Here is a 22,151-nt window from a genome sequence, read left to right on the forward strand (position 1 = left end):
TTTTAACGAGCAACGTCTTATGGCAATTAACAATGTGGTTGCAGCTGCTTATCACTTTGGGTTATTTTGATACTTTTATTTTTTACCAACAATGTGGGGGCGATCTATGTTGTTCTTTTCATTAGCATTCTACTCCCATGCATTTCAAGGTTTATATTTAACTTTCTGTTTTCTGATTGTAAAGAGTTCAATTGATTCTGATAAGAAACTGTTGTTCACTGTACTTCATTTTGCGAACCCAGTACCTCACCACTCCTCAACCAGTTCCCTATTGCTTCGAGAATGATGTGTTTACGAAACTAATTGGTGAATTTCCATTCAGCTTACCGGGATCTACAGGTTGCGGCACCACACACTTGTTATTGTTGTGGTCTTCAGTCCGAAAGCTTCGTCTGGTGCAGCTCTCGACGCTAGTCTAGCCCCTTGAAGCCTCTTCATATTTGCATAACTGCTGCATCTTGTATCCATTTTACCCTGCTGACTGTAGTTAATCATTGGCCCCTTTTACAACTTTCACTACTTACTTCACTTTACTTAATGCGATCAGGACCAGAGGACAGCGCACAGCTACAAGGTTTCTCCTCTGGGTTTTGTGCCTCCTGGCGTCAGTCATTCTCTATTCCAATCTGCAGCAAGTCCTCATGGATTCCATCCCTCCACCTCTTCTTTGGTCTTCCTAGTGGGCGTCTTCCACAGAAGCATAATCCATAGCTTTCAAAGGCCATCGGCATTTATCCATCCGACTGACATGTCCTGCCATACAAGGCGCTTGGTTCTCATCAATCCTACGATGTCTGGTCTATCGCACATTTCGCCTAGTTCACAATTACGTCTGATCCTTCACTCTCCAGTGATCTCATCTTGTACCGAGCCAAACATCTTCCATAAGAATTCCCGCTCAGAAACAAGAAGATTGTTCAAGTCTTTTTTCCGGACACTCCAATTTTCACAACAATACACTACTACAGGTTGAATCATTGTTTTATACAGCTGGAGTTTGAAATTCCTCGATAGACAATGCGATGCAAGAAGTTGACTGAGACCAAAGTATTATCGGTTGGCGGCTTGGAACCTCGCTTTGATTTCTGCTTCACATGTTGCGTCTTCTGTAAATATTACCCCCAGATATTTAAATTCACGAACCCTTTTGTAGGATCGGTTTCCGACTATCAAAGGCTGGAGTGGGTCCCTTGGATAAGTGTGGGCCCAGCTCATCACCAGATATTCCGTCTTTGATTCATTCATAAAGAGTCCAATTTTGCTCGCTTCCTCCTCCACGCTTTCACTCATCACATTAGTTCCTCGGTAGATCTGGACAACGGGATGTGTGATTTTCTCACCTTATACCACTATACCCCCCAAGCTTTTATGAGAGACTTCTCTTATTATCTTTTCAAGTGCCTGGTTGAACAGTAGAGGTGACACATCATCTCCTTGTCTCATCCCTGTGTTAAAGCCCTCCGTGAGTTGGTTCTGAGCTTCACTTTGCCTTTTGAATCAGTGAGACAAATTGCAACTAGACTGACAAGTTTCTTAGATATTATAAACTCCGTTAGCCTGTTCCTCAGACTCTCCCCTTGTGGATGCAGTCACACCTTAAAATCTATGAAGAACACATGAAGTTCTTCGCCATACTCCCACAACTTTTCGGTGAGATGTCGCAGCACAAAGATGTTTTCGACAGTTGAACGGCCCTTTCTGAATTCCCCCCCCCCCCCCCCCCTGATATTCACCAATCACGTCTTCTGCAAATGGCTGTATTCTATCCAGTATACAGTTGGAGTAGATCCTGTAGCAGACACTAAGTAGGGCGATTCCTTTGTAGTTAGTGCAGTTCATTTTGTCACCTTTAGCGCGGCCTTCAATGCGAGATGCTTATAACAGTTTCCACAATGAAACATTGTCTCGAAACCTGGCAGAAAATCCAAAGAGATTCTGGTCGTATGTGAAGTATGTTAGCGGCAAGAAACAATCAATGCCTTCTCTGCGCCATAGCAGTGGAGATACTATCGAAGACAGCGCTGCCAAGGCAGAGTTACTAAACACAGCTTTCCGAAATGCCTTCACAAAAGAAGACGAAGTAAATATTCCAGAATTCTAATCGAGAACAGCTGCCAACACGAGTAACGTAGAAGTAAATATCCTCGGAGTAGTGAAGCAACTTAAATCACTTAATAAAAGCAAGTCTTCTGGTCCAGACTGTATACCAATTAGGTTCCTTTTCGGAGTATGCTGGCTGATGCATTAGCTCCATACTTAACAGTCATATACAACCGTTCGCTTGACGAAAGATCCGTACCCGAAGACTGGAATATTGCACAGGTCTCACCAATATTCAAGAAAGGTAGTACGAGTAATCTACTAAATTACAGGCCCATATCGTTAACGTCGATATGCAGCAGGATCTTAGAACATGTATTGTGTTCGAACATTACGAATTACCTCGATGAAAATGGTCTGTTGACACACAGCCAACATGGGTTTAGAAAACATCCTGTGAAACACAACTAGCTCTTTAGTCACATGAAGTGTTGAGTGTTATTGACAAGGGATTTCAAATAGCTTCCGTATTCCTGAATTTCCGTAAGGCTTTTGACACGGTGCCACACAAGCGGCTCGTAGTGAAATTGCGTGCTTATGGAATATCGTCTCAGTTACGTGACTGTATTTTTGATTTCCTGTCAGAGAGGTCACAGCTCGTAGTAATTGACCGAAAGTCATCTAGTAAGACAGGAGTGATTTCTGGCGTTTCGCAAGGTAGTGTTATAGGCCCTTTCCTACTCCTTATCTAAATAAACGATTTGGGAGATAATCTAAGCAGCCATCTTCGGTTGTTTGCAGATGACGCTCTCGTTTATCGACTAATAAAGTCATTATAAGATCAAAACAAATTGTAAAACGATTTAGAAAAGTTATTTAAATGGTGTGAAAAGTGGCAGTTGACCCCAAATAACGAAAAGTGTGAGGTCATCCACATGAGTGCTAAAAGGAATTCGTTACACTTTGGTTACACGATAAATCAGTCAAATCTATGAGCCGTAAATTCAACTAAATACCTGGGTATTACAATTACGAACAACTTAAATTGGAAGGAACACATAGAAAATTTTGTGGGGAAGACTAACCAAAGACTGCGTTTTACTGGCAGGACACTTAGGAAAGGTAAAAGACCTACTAAGGAGACTGCCTGTACTACGCTTGTTCGCCCTCTTCTGGAGTATTGCTGCGTGGTGTGGGATCCTTACCATATAGGACTGACGGAGTAGATCGAATAAGTTCAAAGAAGGGCAGCACGTTTTGTATTATCGCGAGATATGGGAGACAGTGTCACAGAAATGATACAGATTTTGGGCTGGAAATCATTAAAAGAGATGCGTTTTTCGTTCCGATGGAACCTTCAAACGAAATTCCAATCACCAGCTTTCCCCTCCGAATGCGAAAATATTTTGTTGACACCGACCTGCACAGGAAGGAACGATCACCACGATAAAATAAGGGAAATCAGAGCTCTATACGAGATTGGAATAATAGACAATTGTGAAAGTGGTTCGATGAACTCCTAAATGTGATTTCGAGAGTACCCGTGTAGATGTAGATGAACCGATTCCTTTTGTTAATCAAGTTGCGCTATACATTTATTTCTTCCACAGTTCGATGTACTACTTCTTTAATTATCTGGTTTAACCATCAATCTTCAGCGTCCTTCTGTAGCACAACATTTAAAAAATTTCCAGTATCTTCCTGTCTGCACTGTTTGTCGTTCACATTTCACTTCCGAACAAGGCTACACTTCAGACTAATGCTTCCGGAAAAGTCTTGCTAACATTTAAATTTGTATTAGATGTTAAAATTTTTCTCTCCTTCTCTCTCTTGTTTTAAAACATTTCTTGCCATTGCTAGTCTGCATTTTACATGCTTTCTACCTCGGGTGTTGTCCATTATTTTTGCACCCAAATACCAAAATTCATCTACAATATTTTGCAATTCATTACCTAACCTAATTCCTTCAGCTTCACCTGATTTAATTCGACTTCATTTCATTATTCCTGTTCTACTTTAGTTGATGTTTCTTCTATAACCTCTTTTGAAGACACTGCCTTCTCCATTCAACTGACTTTCCATCTTGTTTGCCATCTCTGACAGAATTACACTGTTAGTGGCAAATATCAAAGTTTTCCTTTCTTCACCCTGAACTCTAATTCCCTAGCCATATCCCCCCTTAGTTTTCTTTACTGCTTGCTAAATGTACAGATATAGTAACGTCTGGGTGAGGCTACAACTCCCTCCCTTTTCAACTATTGCTTCTCTTTCACGTCCTTCGGCTCTTACACTTGCACTCTGGTTTCTATAAAAGTTTGAAATAGTCTTTCGCTCCCCGCATTGTATCTCTGATACCGTCACGATTTCAAAACGACTGTTTAACGCTGTCAAAAGCTTACTTCCCGAATACTACTAACGTATATATGAATTTATTACGCCTGTCTACTAAGATACGTCGTAGGGCTATTATTGTCTCGCGTGTTCCTTCGTTTCTCTGAAGCAGAAGCTGGTTTACCCCTTGATCAACTTCTACTAATATTTTCATTGTTCTGTCAATAATTCGTTTCAGTATTTTGTGAACATGATTTACTAATCAGATGGATTTATAATCATCCCACATGTCTGCATCTACTTTCTTGGAACTGCTTTATTGTGTTATTCTCAAAGGTCTGAAGCAAAAACAGTTTGCATACCCACAACTCATGTAGCCCATTGAAGAATTCATACTACTTGAAATGTTTTTTTTTCCACCATTGGCTTCTTATCTCAAAATAATCAGTGTGTCATCCTATATCGTATGTTATGTTGGTAAATTCTCAAATCACGTCATACGTTAAAGATCTGAGTTACTTACATAATTTGAAGTGTTTCACATTATAATCGACCTCTTTCGCATCTCGCTTCATGTGTATGCATAAAGGGAACAGTGTCATTCACCGTTAAAGAGATATGAGGACTGTCCAGAAAGTAAGTTCAGATCGGTCGTGAAATGGACACCACAGTGAAACCCCAATGAATCTTAGCACAGATATGTTGAGTAGTGTCTCTAGCATGCCCGTCGATCTCATCAAGACGCTCTTTCCATTTATGAGCGCACTGTGAGCGAGTAAAGGTTCCTAGAACAACGATGTCTCCCGCTAAGTAGGAGGAAAGACCCACTGAGAGGCTTCGCCTTAATGAATGCAGCCCACCTAACACAACTGCCATGCACTTCCTTCTTCATGGGAATTCTCAGCCGCACTCTGCAGGGGCAGTGAAGACGCTCCTGCAGCCTTTTCGATGCGAAGTGTTCGATCGTTCACAATACACCCCTAATTGACTCATCCTGAGTATCATGTCTGTTCACATGAAACGCTAGATACGAAGACAACACTTGGGCGCAGGCTATGCGCTATACACCAGCATAGAGAATTATAGGAAAGCACAGGCGGCTACCTTTTATGACGATGGTGTTGGAAATTTGGTATAACGCTCCGACAAATGTCTAAGTCGGAGCGGCGACTATGTAGAGAAGTATCTGGAAGATGTAGCCAAGCTAACTCTTGAAAATAAAATATTTCTGATTTTCAGTGTGATTTCCATTTCGCTACCGATCGGAACTTACTTTCTGGACAACTCTCGTACTATGCGGTTGAAAAATGTTTCGCTAGTTTCATCCTTCACCAATATATCAGGAATTATGACGACTTTATTTAACATCACACTGGCATTCATGAATTTCGAATGGATAAGTGACAATTCCTCTAGGTAACAGTATTTTTTTAGACATCTTCTCTTTAGATGGTGGTATATTTTCGTCAACATTATCTAATGGATAGAGCCACGCACTTGTAACGAAGTTGATATTTTACTATAAGTTAGTTACTATGCTGCACAAAGCCTCATGTGTCTGAAGAGTGTGTGTTTCCGGCAGCTCAACTTAAACAAAAGGCTTGTTGGTGCAGCACCATAAAAATAAGTGTGTGTGTGTGTGTGTGTGTATGTGTGTGTGTGTGTGTGTAATGATTAGAGTCGCAATGTGACGGATAGAACGGACTGCAGAGTCCATTAGTATTGTTCGTGTTTAGCATTGATACCATGTCTGGTAGGGTATAAAAGTGGCGCCAACAACGCCAAATGTTGAGTAATACCTGTGAAGGAAACAAGGATGCCACGTAGTCGTATAAAACAACGTTTCCAGCACTTGTCGTGGTTTGAAAGTGGCCTCATTGCAGGTCTCCATGTGGCTGGCTATTAAGATCGTGCAATATCCAGATTTTTATCGCACTCGGATGTTACAAAGGCCCAATGTTGGACTGCATGGTTACGTGAGGGCAGGCGCACTCACCATCAAAATTTTCGGTCGATGGCATCTGACCACCACAATCGCCGCATGAAGCGCCAGGCACGTCTGACCACTACGCACCTGCTACTCCATCTGAGAACAAGTTATGGACCCCTATCAACATTCCGTGTCACTCTGCAGCATTAGTTACAGACTAGCAGCAGCCGGACCAAGGAATCACCGTTCCACGTATAGACTGCCATTAACGCCACAACACAAGTGGCTGCATATGGAGTGGTGCCGTCACTGGGGAGCATGGACTCCTGGTAAATGCGTCTCTTTGTGTTAAGAGATGAATTACGAATCTGTGCTACCGTAGATAACCTTCATCGGACAGTGTGGTGAAGATCTGCAGAGAGGTGCTACTCTTCTAATGTTCTTGGGAGGCACAACGATGTTACTCTGCGTGTGACAGTGTGCGGATCTATCGGGTGTAAACTTCAGGTCACGGATGCTAGCTGTTGAGTGAACTATGACTGTACAACTGAAAGTCACGGATATCCCGCGAACGTACGTGATACCTCTCACGCGACGGAATCGTGATGATATTTTTCAACAAGACCAGTTGCAACATTGTGCACCAGCTTGCCTCAGGACAGGATGCAACGGCTTTATACACTGAAGCGCCAAAGAAACTCGTATGGGCATGCGTACTCAAATACCGAGAAATCTAAACAGGCAGAATATGGCGCTGCGGTCGGCAATGCAAGTGTCTGGGGCAGTTTTTAGATCAGTTACTGCTGCTACGATGGACGGTTATAAAGATTAAAGTCAGTCTGAACGTGGTGTTATAGTCGGCGCACGAGTGATGGGACACAGTACCTCCGAGGCAGCGATGAAGTGGGGATTTCCCGTACAACCATTTCGCGACGCTACCGTGAATATCAGGAATCCGGTAAAACATCAAATCTCCGACAGCGCTGCGGTCGGAGAAAGATCGTGCAAGAACGAGACCAATGACGACTCAAGCGAATCGATCAACGTGACAGAAATGGAACCCATCCGCAAATTGCTCCAGATTTCGATTCTGGGCCATCAACAAGTGTCACCGTGCGAATCATTCAACGAAACATCATCGATACGGGCTTTGGAGTAGAAACCTAGTCGTATAACCTTGATGAACGCACGAACAAAGGTTTACGCCTCGCCTGGGCCCGTCAGCACAGACTATGTAAAGATAAATTTCCAAAGTAGTGTAGACGTTATAATAAGCATATAAAACATATATAAAAATATATAAAAATAAGATCAATAGTAATAAATTATACCCAGAGCGGTGGATGGACACTGCCAGACGAGTTACGTCGGCCCTCGAAGCTCGTGGAACTGCTGACTGCATGGAGGGAACGCGTATTGATAGGGCTGGACACACCCACCTTTCTAAGTATGACATCACAGGTAGCCAATCAGAAAACACGTTCGTGATTAGATAACTTAATACACAGCTGTGAAGGAACAGTTACGTAATACATCATAATGTCAATTATTGATCATTATTCGTCAATGAATATAAATTATACTATTAAAATGGTTCATTGGTATGAAAGAAGGCTTAGAGTACGTGTCGTTGCCCCAGAGTTTACCTGGATAACCGAGGGCTATCATGGAAATGGCGTCCTGTTCCACTGTGGACGTTAGTGGTGCTGTCAAAGATTGTACTATGGGGAGTTACGTCGTATGTTACGGTTATGTGATGCCAAAGAAATACGGTTAATTTTAATCTCTTCTGATGTCAGCGCCAGACTAATATTTCTGTAATAACAGCGGAACGATGTTACCAAAGTGCATCGATAGTTGACGTTTAAACTGCATCCTACCCCGGGGAGGCAGGCATCAGATGAACAGAGATTATTGTGTACTGCGAAAGATACCTCAAGGGTTGACATTTCGACAACGAAAACAGTGTTTGCATAGAAAAATCGGCGGTTGTTATAGAAATAGCGTCTTATTTTCATTGGGACAATCTATGGTGCTGTAACAAAGTTATAATTGGTGGAATTTGACGCCTTTGTCAAAAATTAAAATTTTTTTTTTTTTTATTGAGCAGATGGACGTATGCGGAGGGCTTCATAAATCCATGGACTCTCAGAAAGTGGTGGGGCCTCTGTAATGACGTGGGGGGTGTGCAGTTGGAGTGATATGGGAGCCCTCATGCGTATAGATACGACTCTGACAGGTACACGTACGTAAGCATCCTGTCTAATCACCTGCATGCACTCATGTCCATTGTGCATTCCGACGGGCTTGGGCAATTCTAACAGTTCAATGCGATACCCCACATGTCCGGAATAGCTACAGAGTGGCTCCAGGAACACTCTCCTCAGTTTAAACACTTCTGCTGGCTACCAGACTCCCCGGACATGAACATTAGTGAGCATATCTGGGATGTGTTGCAACGTGCTCTTCAGAAGAGATCTCCATCCCGTCGTTCTCTTACGGATTCATGGTCAGCCCTGCAGGATTCTTGCTGTCAGTTCCCTCCAGCAGTATTTCAGACATTAGCCGAGTCCATGGCACGCAGTGTCGTGGCACTTCTGCGTACTCGCGGGGACCTACACGATATTAGGCAGGTGTACCAGATTCTTTGGCTCTTCTGTGTAACACTCTTCTCAGTCGAATCATTATATGCACACAGGCCTGGGGAGCTGTAACGTTATACTGATCAGCGGGCTCGTATTGTGACAAGTTCTTCATAAATTTGATTCGATTTTGTAATCAGTGAAGAAACATCATCCACCTTCTTAGTCGGTGAAGTTTCATTTCGTTTTCCACGCCCCTCTCGGTGCTTCGCTTTCATTGTCAAGCGGTGTAATTATAGTCACGTATGCTTAAATGAATAAAAATACGTAAAATAAATAAATCTTACATGAATCTGCACTCATTCTCACCCTGCCTCCCTGTCTCACTCACGTTCACTCAACGAGTTAGGTGGTGCGGCGGTGATACTGTTGAACTTGTAGTCGGGTTGTCAACAGTTTATAACTCCGTCCTGTCATCCAGATTTCAGTTTCCCGCGATTTCCCAAAATGCCTAAGGTGAATAGTGGGATGGGTCCTTTGAATGGGCACAACCAATTTCCTTACCTCGTTGTAGAAGGCACTTTAATCACTGTCTTCCTCCGTTCCCTCCTCCATGTTTACTCTCGCATCCACTGTATCACACACTCTATAATACAGTGAAAATTTGGTCAAAATATTCTGAAACTAAAATAAAATGAAACCCATTATAATGACACAGATTTGTATGGTTTTCTGATCACTCATAGAAACTTTAACCCTTGTATGCATAGCAGGTTTTTTTTATTGGACCGGACAACCTTTCATTTTATAAATAAATTATCATAAAAATTGTTCGTTTTAGTTAATTTCCTGTTTTGTCCTTGGAGATAAATAGACTTCCTTTGTGGAAAACATTAACTGGTGAAACTCAAGTCAGTTATTTTTCTTTACTTCTTTTGTAAACCTAGAAGTCTAATGCAAATAGGAGCCTTTTAGTATCATTAGTATATATATATATATATATATATATATATATATATATATATATATATATATATGATTATGTAACGGTAACTCAGAGATTAAGACCTTTCCATTGGCAGATGCGAACTCTGATCACAATTTACTGATTACGACCTGCAAATTAAAATTGAAGAAACTGCAAACAGGCAGGATTTTACGGAGATAGGACCTGGATAAACTGAAAGTAGCAGAGGTTGTAGAGAGTTTCAGAGGGAGTATTAGGGAGCGATTGGCAAGGACAGTGGAAAGGAAAGCAGTAGAACAAGAATGGATAGTTCTGAGAGACGAAATAGTGAAGGTAGCAGAGGATCGAGTAGGCAAAAAGACGAGGGTTAGCATAAATCCTTGAATAACACAAGAGATACTACATTTAAGTGATGAATGGAGAAAATGTAAAAATGCAGTAAATGAAGCAGGTGAAATGGGATTTAAAAGTCTCAAAAATGAGATGGACAGAAAGTGCAAAATTGCTAAGCAGGAATGGCCACAGGGCAAATGTAAGGGACAGAAAGTGCAAAATTGATAAGCAGGAATGGCCACAGGGCAAATGTAAGAATGTAGAAGCATGTATCACTAAGGGTAAGATACATGCATCTACAGAAAATTAAAGAGACCTTTGCAGAAAAGAGATCCACCTGTATGAATATCAAGAGCTCAGATGGAAAACTGGTCTTAAGCAAAGAAGTGAAAGCAGAAAGGTGGACAGAGTGTATAGAGGGTCTATTAAAGAGAGGTGTACTTGAGGGCAGTACTGTGGAAACGGAAGAGTACGTAGATGAAGATTAGATGGGAAATTAGATACGACGTTAACAATTTGACAGAGCACTGAAAGACCTAAGTCGAAACAAGGCCGTGGGAGTAGACAACACTACGTTAGAGCCGCGCGGAGTGGCCACGTGGATGGAGGCACTATGTCACGGATTGCGCTGGCCCCTCCCGCTGGAGGTTCGAGTTCCTCTCTCAGGCATGGGTGTGTGAGTTGTTCTTAGCATAAGTTAGTGCAAGTTAAGAAGTATGTAAGTCTAGCGACCGATGACCTCAGCAGTTTGCTTCCTTAAGAATTCACACACTTTTGAGCATTCGACATGAAAAAACTCTTCTGTTTGGTGGGAATGATGTATGACAGGAGAAATACCCTCAGACTTCAAGAAAAATATAGTAATTCCAATCTCAAAGAAACCAGTTGCTGATAGGTGTGAAAAATACGGAACTACCGGTTTAATAAGTCAGGATTGCAAAACACTGACACAAATTCTTTATAGACGAATGGAAAAACTGTTAGAAGCCGATATCGGGGATCTCAGTTTGTATTCCGTAAAAATGTTGGAACACGAGAGGCAATATTGACCCTACGACTTATCTTAGAAAATAGGTTAAGGACAAGCAAACCTATGATTACAGATTCCATAGTCTTAGAGAAAGCTTTCAACGAAGTTGACTGGAATACTCTTTGAAATTCTAAAGGTGGCCGGAGTAAAATACAGGGAGCTAAAGGCTACTTAAAGTTTATAAAGAAACCAGATGGCAGTTATAAGAGTTTTTTTTAGCCTACCTCTGATGTTATTCAATCTGTATATTGAGCAAGCAGTAAAAGAAAAAATTTGGAGTGGTAGTTAAGATCTATGGAGAAGAAGTAAAAATATTGTGGTTTGCCGATGACATTGTAATTCCGTCAGAGATAACAAAGTATTTGGGAGAGCAGTTGAACGGAATGGACAGTGTTTTGAAAGGAGAGTATAAGATGAACATCAACAAAAGCAAAACGAGGATAATGGAATGCAGTCGAATTAAATCAGGTGATGCTGAGGGTATTAGATTAGGAAACGAGACACTTAAAATAGTGGGTGAGTTTTGCTATTTGGGCAACAAAATGACTGATGGTGGTCGAAGTAGAGAGGATATGAAATGTAGACTGGCAATGGCAAGGAAAGCATTTCTGAAGAAGGGAAATTTGTAAACATAAAGTATAGACTTAAGTGTCAGAAAGTCCTTTCTGAATTTACTTGTATGGAGTGTAGCCGTGTATGGCATTAAAATGTGGACGATAAACATTTTAGGCAGGAAGAGAATAGAAGCTTCTGAAATGTTGTGCTACAGACGAATGCAGAAAATTAGATGGGTAGATCACATACCTAATGAGGAGGTACTGAATAGAAATGGGAGAAGAGGAATTTGTCACGCAACTTGACAAGAAGAAGGGATCGGTTGGTAGGACACGTTCTGAGGCATCAAGGGATCACCAATTTATTATTGGAGGGAAGCGTGGAGGGTAAAACTTGTAGAGGGAGACGAAGAGATGAATACACTAAGCAGATTCAGAAGGATGTAGGTCGCAGGATTTACTCGGAGATGAAGAAGCACGCACAGGATAGAGTAGCATGGAGAACTGTATCAGACCAATCTTTGGACTGAAGACGAAGACAACAACAACAACAACAAACAAACAAACAAACAAACATAAATAGAATAATAATGCATGATGCTTTAATCCTTGTATTACAGCATGATCCACGTTACCTTTTAGAAGCAAAAGAACTTCGTCTGAAGTCACTAGAAATGATCAAGATTTGAAATCAACAATTTCTGATGATTGTAAAATGAATCTTGTTTGATCAGGAAAATGACTCCGATTCTGGCAATGATGTTCCCCAAGATAATGATTTCATGTCTTATAGCCTCCCTAAGTGGACAACTCATTAATTAATCAGGTGAGACAGAATACAGAAATGCTGATTTCTACATCAGTCGCGATGGATGTTAGTGGAGTAGTGAAGTAAAGCGGCGCCACCATCCAGTAGAATCTGAGTATACAATATCATCAAAATTCCACTTATTCCAGTAAGACGTAGTGTAACTGTCATTCCTAGGAAAGCAGGGGCTATTTTTTGTGCAAGAAATGTTAGAGGAAATAGTATGCTGTATGAATTCAGACGATTGGCGAATTGCTAGTATCAACGAAAATAATTGGCAGAATATTACAGTGGAGGAAATGAATGCCGTTTTTGGGCTGCTGATTAGTGCTTGTCGTAGGTAAGAAACTTGTATGTTCCAATCACAGATATATAACTTCCCCAGTCCTACATTTTCAATTAACAGATTTGAAGATGTTCGTACAGCCTTGAAATTCAGTGACAAGCGGGCTAAAGAGACCAAGTTATGCCGTGGCACCGGTTTACTATATTTGGGAACTTTTCTTAGGAAACCGCCGAGAAAGAATGTAACCTGATGAAACATTAACTGTTAATGACCAATGTGACCCCTTAAGAGGTTATTGCAAGTTTATTCAGTTTATTCCCAGGAAAATCAGGAAATGTGAAATATAATTATTTTGCCTTTGGAATTCTTTGATGAGAAGTAACTGTTGTTCATTCTACAAAAATTTTGAAGTTTGCTTGTAACTCCAACTAAGAAGCTAACAGGTTGCTTATAGTTATTTCATACCTGTTCCAATATGAATAGTTCACGATAAGAAAATCAGAGTAAAACAATAGCAAAGCATGAAAATCACATTGTTTCCCTTCTGACGAAACGATACATAAATGTAGTTTCCTCTCGGTAGACGTCAGAGCTTTTAACATCCCTGACAGGAATACTGCGGAAATTTCGGAATCCGGTTAACAGTGTCCATTTCAGGGGCTGCTACGCAAAAATGAAATTGAAGAATGCACCTGAAAATACATTTGTTGCCGGCGGAGTAGCTTCTGCAAATTGATTTCATCACGGTGTTATCAAATAAACGGAATAAACGGCATTGTGAGCGGCAGAAAATTTCCATCACGCCCAAATGAACGTCGAGTGGCAGCCTCTTAACTTAATAACCGTATTTGCGCTGCTACCTACACCCCGGCGCAAATATTGCTGACTACATCGATGAAATTCTCCAGCGTATTTTGGTCGCCAAAGTGGTGTCCTCCCGGACGAGGAGTGCTTTTCAGAATCAACTCTACGTACTTCTAGTTCAGCCGGCTGCTGAAGAGTTAATATAGCATTTTTATGGCGTGTTTTCTTTTTTATTGACTTATTCACTATAAAATGTAATACATACAACCTATATTAGGACTTACGTAAATTAACAGTAATCTAACTAGCTGTCCTGTTAACAGTGTTTATCATCCACAAATAAAGAAGAAATAACCCATAATCTCAAACATAGAAAACTTGCAAGGAAAGGCGAATAACACACGAGCGTGCGCGCGCACACACATACACACACACACAAACACACACACTACCTCATCTAAAGATCTCGGAATACCATACGTAATGCGGAATTGACCACTAGATGTCACGAGAAACGGATCTACCATTACAAGAACAAAAAGCAGGGAGTATTGTCAATGATGAAGCAGTGACAGCAGAGTGGATCGGTCAGCAGGGCTTGGTGAACTCATGTGTAGAGTAATCATAGGATCTCATCAGAGTAATAATTTCGTCAAGAGCATTGCAACCCATATGAAGTGGCCCACAGGAACTGTTGGTGATTTGATTGTGAAGCAGAAATGCGAAGGAACAACTACAGCTAAATCAAGACCAGTAAAACCTATGTATTAACCGACAGAGACCGTCGGAGGATGGGTCTACGAAATCACTTAGGGGGAGTAGGACGTCAAACAGGCTGACTTGGAGCAGGAGAGGCACCACAGGACATTTTAATTTCCACTGTTTATACTTTTACAAATAAATTCGTAAAACTTTGTCAGCATGACCAGGACGGATTCAGAATTTACACTCATAGCAGTGGAAGTTCGAAAACATAACGAAATAATTTTCTTTACATGTGAAATTTCATCATTTCTTTTTCACTTACTAATGGCAGTATTTGTTGCTATAGGTACACTTTTCTTCATAAGTAAGAGAGATTCTTCGATGAATTTTGCACAGCATAGAAACCATAGTTAAAGGTGTATCAAAGTCTAGAATTTTCCAAATCTATTAAAAACTGTGGTAAAGATTGAGGTAATGAACTATAAAATTTGTGTTCATTCTAAACATGAAGTTTATAGTTTTTTCGTAATTTAAATAAATTCTAGAGTTTCATACACCTGTGAGTATGGTATGTATGCTGCGCAAAATTCATCTAAGAATCTCTCTAACTTATGAAGAAAAGTGTACCTATAGCAACAAATGCAGCCATTACTAAGTCAAAAAATGATGAAATTTAGCAAGTAAAAAAAATTATTTTGTTATGTTTTCGAACTTCCACTGCAATGAGTGTGAATCCTGAATCCTTCCTGGTGATGCTGCCAAAGTTTTGTCAATTTATTTGTAAAAGTATAGACACTGGAAACTAAAATGTCCTGTGATGCCTCTCCTGCTCCAAGTCGGCCCGTTTGACGTCCTACCCCCCTTAAAATCAGTGGAAAACAGCAGCAATCCATCTAGCACAATGTCTGTGTGCAGGGAGGTAAAGAGAATGGGGTACAGCAATAAATGCTAAGATACTCTTGAGGTGGTGTTACGACCAACCTCACAGGTTAATGGATGGGCGGAACCGAATGATTTGGAGTAATGAATCACTCTATGTCGTATTCCGATGAAAGGACTTGGGTTTGGCGAATGCCTGTAGAATTTCACCTGCCACCATGTGTAGTGCCAGCAGGGACGTACGGAACAGATGGTGTTACAGTAAGGGAGCGTTTTCCCTGGTTATGTTGTGGTCCGCTTATCGCGCTTAAGAAAACACTGTATGCTGAAGGATGTGAACAAGTTTTGCTGCATTGAATACTGCGTACAGTAGAGAAACAGTTCGGAGACGTCGACTATATCAGCAAGACAATGCACCCTGTCTTCAAGGAGCGTGTGTGAGGAAATGGCTTGTGCTAAATAATATTCCTGAAATGGACTAGCGTTCCCAGACTCCAGACGTGAACCCATTGGAACACCTTATACACTCCTGGAAATGGAAAAAAGAACACATTGACACCGGTGTGTCAGACCCACCATACTTGCTCCGGACACTGCGAGAGGGCTGTACAAGCAATGATCACACGCACGGCACAGCGGACACACCAGGAACCGCGGTGTTGGCCGTCGAATGGCGCTAGCTGCGCAGCATTTGTGCACCGCCGCCGTCAGTGTCAGCAAGTTTGCCGTGGCATACGGAGCTCCATCGCAGTCTTTAACACTGGTAGCATGCCGCGACAGCGTGGACGTGAACCGCATGTGCAGTTGACGGACTTTGAGCAAGGGCGTATAGTGGGCATGCGGGAGGCCGGGTGGACGTACCGCCGAATTGCTCAACACATGGGGCGTGAGGTCTCCACAGTACATCGATGTTGTCGCCAGTGGTCGGCGGAAGGTGCACGTGCCCGTCGACCTGGGACCGGACCGCAGTGACGCACGGATGCACGCCAAGACCGTAGGATCCTACGCAGTGCCGTAGGGGACCGCACCGCCACTTCCCAGCAAATTAGGGACACTGTTGCTCCTGGGGTATCGGCGAGGACCATTCGCAACCGTCTCCATGAAGCTGGGCTACGGTCCCGCACACCGTTAGGCCGTCTTCCGCTCACGCCCCAACATCGTGCAGCCCGCCTCCAGTGGTGTCGCGACAGGCGTGAATGGAGGGACGAATGGAGACGTGTCGTCTTCAGCGATGAGAGTCGCTTCTGCCTTGGTGCCAATGATGGTCGTATGCGTGTTTGGCGCCGTGCAGGTGAGCGCCACAATCAGGACTGCATACGACCGAGGCACACAGGGCCAACACCCGGCATCATGGTGTGGGGAGCGATCTCCTACACTGGCCGTACACCACTGGTGATCGTCGAGGGGACACTGAATAGTGCACGGTACATCCAAACCGTCATCGAACCCATCGTTCTACCATTCCTAGACCGGCAAGGGAACTTGCTGTTCCAACAGGACAATGCACGTCCGCATGTATCCCGTGCCACCCAACGTGCTCTAGAAGGTGTAAGTCAACTACCCTGGCCAGCAAGATCTCCGGATCTGTCCCCCATTGAGCATGTTTGGGACTGGATGAAGCGTCATCTCACGCGGTCTGCACGTCCAGCACGAACGCTGGTCCAACTGAGGCGCCAGGTGGAAATGGCATGGCAAGCCGTTCCACAGGACTACATCCAGCATCTCTACGATCATCTCCATGGGAGAATAGCAGCCTGCATTGCTGCGAAAGGTGGATATACACTGTACTAGTGCCGACATTGTGCATGCTCTGTTGCCTGTGTCTATGTGCCTGTGGTTCTGTCAGTGTGATCATGTGATGTATCTGACCCCAGGAATGTGTCAATAAAGTTTCCCCTTCCTGGGACAATGAATTCACGGTGTTCTTATTTCAATTTCCAGGAGTGTAGATGAGTCAGAACATCGACTTCGCTCCAGACCCAATCGCCCAACATCACTTCCTTCGCATTTTTCAGCTTTTGAGGAAGAATGGACTGCCATACCTCCAAATACATTCATATACCTCTTTGAAATTCTCCATCGTAGACTTGAGGCCGGCATAAAGTGAGGGATGGGCATATTCCATACCCACTATTAAGCGTCCGAATACTTTTGATTACGTAGTGTACATTTATATATGTACACAAAATTTCAATTTTTGACTGAGACAGTACCATCTTTGTTCGAGAAATATTTCAGTTGGTTCTTACCCCTAGGTTCCGACCAAGATTTTTGAGGAATTTCCTTTGGTTATCCAGCAAATTCCGGAACTGGGGAATTTCCACCTCCCTCACGCCCCCCCCCCCCCACCTCTCGCTCACCACATCGAAAAATAATCCCAATTCGGAACCCTTCTGTCTCACCACCAGACTACTGGTATATTTGACCTAAGACAACAGGCTACTACAACAGCCCGCCGAAACCATTAAGGCATGAAATGCATAAAATAATTCAGTCATCACAAAAAATTGTATTTCGTATAGGGCTGATTGACATCATTACCCCAGAAATAAATTAAAAGTAATTTCCCATTGTCCTAAGTCAAATCTTGGAACTGGCAATATGTTTTAAATCTATTCCCAACTGGGACTTGAGTTCCATCAAGTTTGGTATTTCACTGAAAAGACTGGAGACTGCATGTAATTGGCCTGATCTCAAACGGTCCACTCTAGTCCTTGGTGTAGAGAGCGCAATGTGTAAAGAAGAGACGTCTCAGAAACAAGCTCTGTCTTTCTGCATCACTTGCGATGAGCGGCGACCAAGGTGCACTCTACACCGACTTTCCTCTGAACAGACGTATACGAATACACTTACACATACACTAGGCTTTCACATTTTTTGTCTGGAGGTACACTGCCCCAGAATTAAATTAAAATAAGATCCCAACGCTTAGTAGTGATCAACAGGGCTCTGTATGGTTCCCATAACTGCAAGACACATTTGAGAATTTGAAATTCCCTGTCAAATATTCACAATTCGGACACATTGTGCCCTACCACAAGTTCGCCTGGTATATGGACCTATCACGAACAACCTGCTCTATCATACTAGGTATGAAGTAATACAAGACGCAGAAGGAAAAAAAATAAATATTATATCTATCAATGAAAAATTTCAACTTCATATTTTTAGTGTTCACCGCTTAAAAGAACTCTCCCTACCATTGTTGGTCGCGGCTTCGTAGAGCGCTAAATTTGACGTAGTAAAGTAGTGTCCAAATACTTGCCACGTAGTACATCGTGTGCCTCAGTCTTTATGCAACACTGGTATAATAAAAGTGTTCGGAATAGGTTCAAGTCCGCAATGTGTATGAGATTTCCAATCGTGGTCACGGGAAGAAGGAAACTGAGGAAATTAAGCATTTTTTTGGCATCGGTCTCATGACTGCTCTGATGCGGCTCACCACGAATTCCTCTCCTGCGCCAACTTCTTCATCTACAAGCAGCACTTTCACCGATCGTCCTCACTTATTTGTAGGATGAATTCCAGTCTCTATGTACCACAACAACAACAACAACAACAACAACAACAACATGTTCCTCTACAGTTTTTACCCTCTACAGGTCACTCCAATCCCATGGAGATGATTTCCTGATGTGTCCAGTCACCATGTCTCTTCTTCTTGTCAGTGTTTTCCACATATTCGTCACCTTATCAGCCCTCCTACAGAATTCTGTATCCCAAACGTACATTATTAGAAATTTGTTCCTCAAATTAAGGCCAATGTTTGATTCTAATGGACTTCTTCTGACCAGGAACGCCATCTTTGGCCGTGGCAGCCTGTTTTTTATTTCCTCCTTGCTTCGTCTATCATATGTTAATTTGCTTTCAAGGTAGCAGAATTCCTTCGTCCACTTCGTGATCACCAATTCTCCTGTTAAGCTCCTAGCTATTTCGTTTCTGCTACTTTTTCATTACTTTAGTCTTTCTTCGGTTTACTCTCAGGCTATATTCTCTACTCATAGCACTGTTCATGCCATTCAGCGGATTTTGTAGCTCTTCTTCACATTCTCTGAGGATATCTGTGTTATTAGCGAATGTTATCATAGATATTCTTTAACCTGAATTTCAATCCAACTCTTAAAAGTTCCTTTTATTTCCGTAATTGTTTCCTCTGTGTATAGATTGAACTATAATGGCGAAAGACTGCATTCCTGTCTTAAAACATTTTCATAAGAGCTCTTCGTTCACGGTCTTGCTGTCTTATTGCCTGCTCTCGTTTATTGTATATGCTGCACTCGTATATTGCCCGTCATTCCATATAACTTCGAACATCTTTCACCATTTTACATTATCGAACGCTTTTCCCTGTTCGACAAATTATATGAATATGTCTCGATTTTTTCCCGTCTTCCTTCCATTGCCACGTGCAGCATTAGCAACGCCTTCTGGTGTTTTTACCTTTCCTAAATCCAAACAGATCGTCAGCTAACAAACCCTCAGTTTTCCTTCCTATTCTTCTGGACATTATTTTCGTCAGTAACTTAAAATGCATGAGCTTCTAAGAGGACTCTGGGATAATCCTCGCACTTACCTGCTCTTTCTGTTATCGGAATTGTGTGGATGACATTTTTACGGTAGTCTGACGGTATGTCACCAGTTTCATAGATTATATTTACCAACGTCCACAGTCGTTTGGTTGACACTTCCCCTCAGTGAGTCTAGAAATTCCTGTGGAATATTATCCATCGCTTCTGCCTTATTTGATCTCAAGTCTTCCAGAGTTCTTTTAAATCCTGACTTTAAGGCTAGATCCCCTATCGCTTGCATATCCTACTTCCTCGCCTGTCTCCTAATTAGGTAATTTCTCCACCTCATGTAAACCGTCAACGTACTCTTTCCACGTATCCGCTCTCTCATGTGCGTTTAACAACGGGTTTCCTATTCCACTCTTAGTGTTGTCACCCTCGCTTTTCATTTCACACAAAGTTGTGACTTTTCTATTTGCTGAATTAGTTCTTTTGACGATCATTTATTCTTCGATTTCTTAACACAATTCCTGTAGCCATTTCGCCTTGGCTTCCTCTCACTTCCTCTTTATTTCATTCATAAGTGATTTAAATTTCTGTATTCCTGTCTTTCCCTGAACATTTTGTACTTTCCTCTTTTGTCGATCAGTTGAAGAATTTTTCATGTTAACTGATTATTCCCTCGCTTCCTGGTAGAACAACATAATAGTAAATGAAAAGCCAACACTGCGTATATTGTACAAGTCTAGCGAACCAGTGTAGCGAACAATAATGAAACATAACGAACGATGGGTAATGAACAAGCAAATTCTGAAGTTGAGTTGGTCGACGATAAGTCGAAACAGTCCCCCAAAGGCGTACAAATGTTGCCACAGTCGTGCGAATCTTTGCAACAACTAGTAACAGACTCATCAGAATCAGGTTTCGCATCAGTGTCTTTTGAACGAACAGAACACACATCACCTTCAGTGAACAGTTATACAGAAGCCCACTGCGCGAATCAGACAATTTATTAACAACTACAACATGTTTAATAAATGATGAGAGGCGAAACAATGATCAGTATACATTATTTTTGTTCGGAAACATAGGTTTACAAAAAGTTTATAAAATGGAACTTAAGAAAGGGGATGAAAATAGGGGCATCTACAAAAAGGTGCAAGAAATCTTTTGAAATATTTAAATGAAATGGGTTAAAAGAATACACAATGGTAGTCCACAAAAAGCAACTTTCGTACGCTTATCCATGAAATCTGAAATTATTTACAGTAATCGCAAATGTTAGTACCTCCTTCAGCGCCAGCACAATCTAATTGTGTCCACATTTGGCACATGACGCATTTAATCTACACCTCTCCTCTCCTGCCTTGAGAGAACTTTTCATCACAAAAGATGCAACTTGCATCGCTTGAATCTGGTTATCCCCCTCGTTCACATCAAGGTCATTATCGCTGTCCGCAAGGTGAGAGCTGCAGGAGCGTGAAGAGTCTGATGATGAATCAGACAGTTTTGTAGAACAAATTTCCTTTTTTTGAAGGCCTTTGGATTTTGCACCTCCGTCCGCAGGGCGGCCTCGAGCACTAGAGAAACTCAACGACCTCTTCTTGACAGCACTTCTATCAAGCAACTTTGTCAACTGATCTTCGTATGGCGTTCCAGTGACGTGGCAGGCGGTTGCTGCTTTTCGTCCCCGCGTTGTGGTTCTCTTTTTAATGTTTGGGACAGGAGATATGTCGAATGGTGAAACTGCATTTGTTGAAGTCCCTGGAGAACTTCCCATTGTTTCAATGCCTTCATAAACTGGCATAGCTAGAGCTTGATGTGACTGTATATTACATCAGGATAACTCGAAGAAGAAGCAGATGATGTCGATGGTCCACAGATAGCACGTAGAAGAGCGTTTGATTCAGAAATATTAGATCCGTGTTCCACTGTGGAGCAAGTTTATCCTGCAACCAACTCAACAGCCATGAAATGAGCTTCGGTGAAGATGCAACGGTTCATAGGTTTAGTTACTTTGAATCCGTTTATTGCTATCTCAGTTGACTGGGTATGAAAGTAGTCTTGGCCAAAAACCTTCATAACGTCGTAAGGTGTGAGAGGACGCCTATTGTGATGCAACCATACTCTCACTGCCTCGCTGTAGTACGTTTCCAGATATCCCATGAACGTCTTATCTAGAGACTCCAGTTTGTGGGCACAATGTGGAGGAAGTGAGATGATAGTCACGCGGTGTTCTTTCGCCAAGTCAATCACACCTGGATTTCGAACGTGGCTATAATGACCATCCATGGTGAGGAGAACAGACCTCTGTACAGCCGGAGATGTTTCCTTAATGAAGTGAACGAACCTTTCAGTGAACAAATTGTTTTGAAGCAACCCTGTGGAATGAGC

Source organism: Schistocerca serialis, chromosome 4 (genome assembly GCF_023864345.2).
Source record: "Schistocerca serialis cubense isolate TAMUIC-IGC-003099 chromosome 4, iqSchSeri2.2, whole genome shotgun sequence".
NCBI classification, from domain to species: Eukaryota; Metazoa; Arthropoda; class Insecta; order Orthoptera; family Acrididae; genus Schistocerca; species Schistocerca serialis.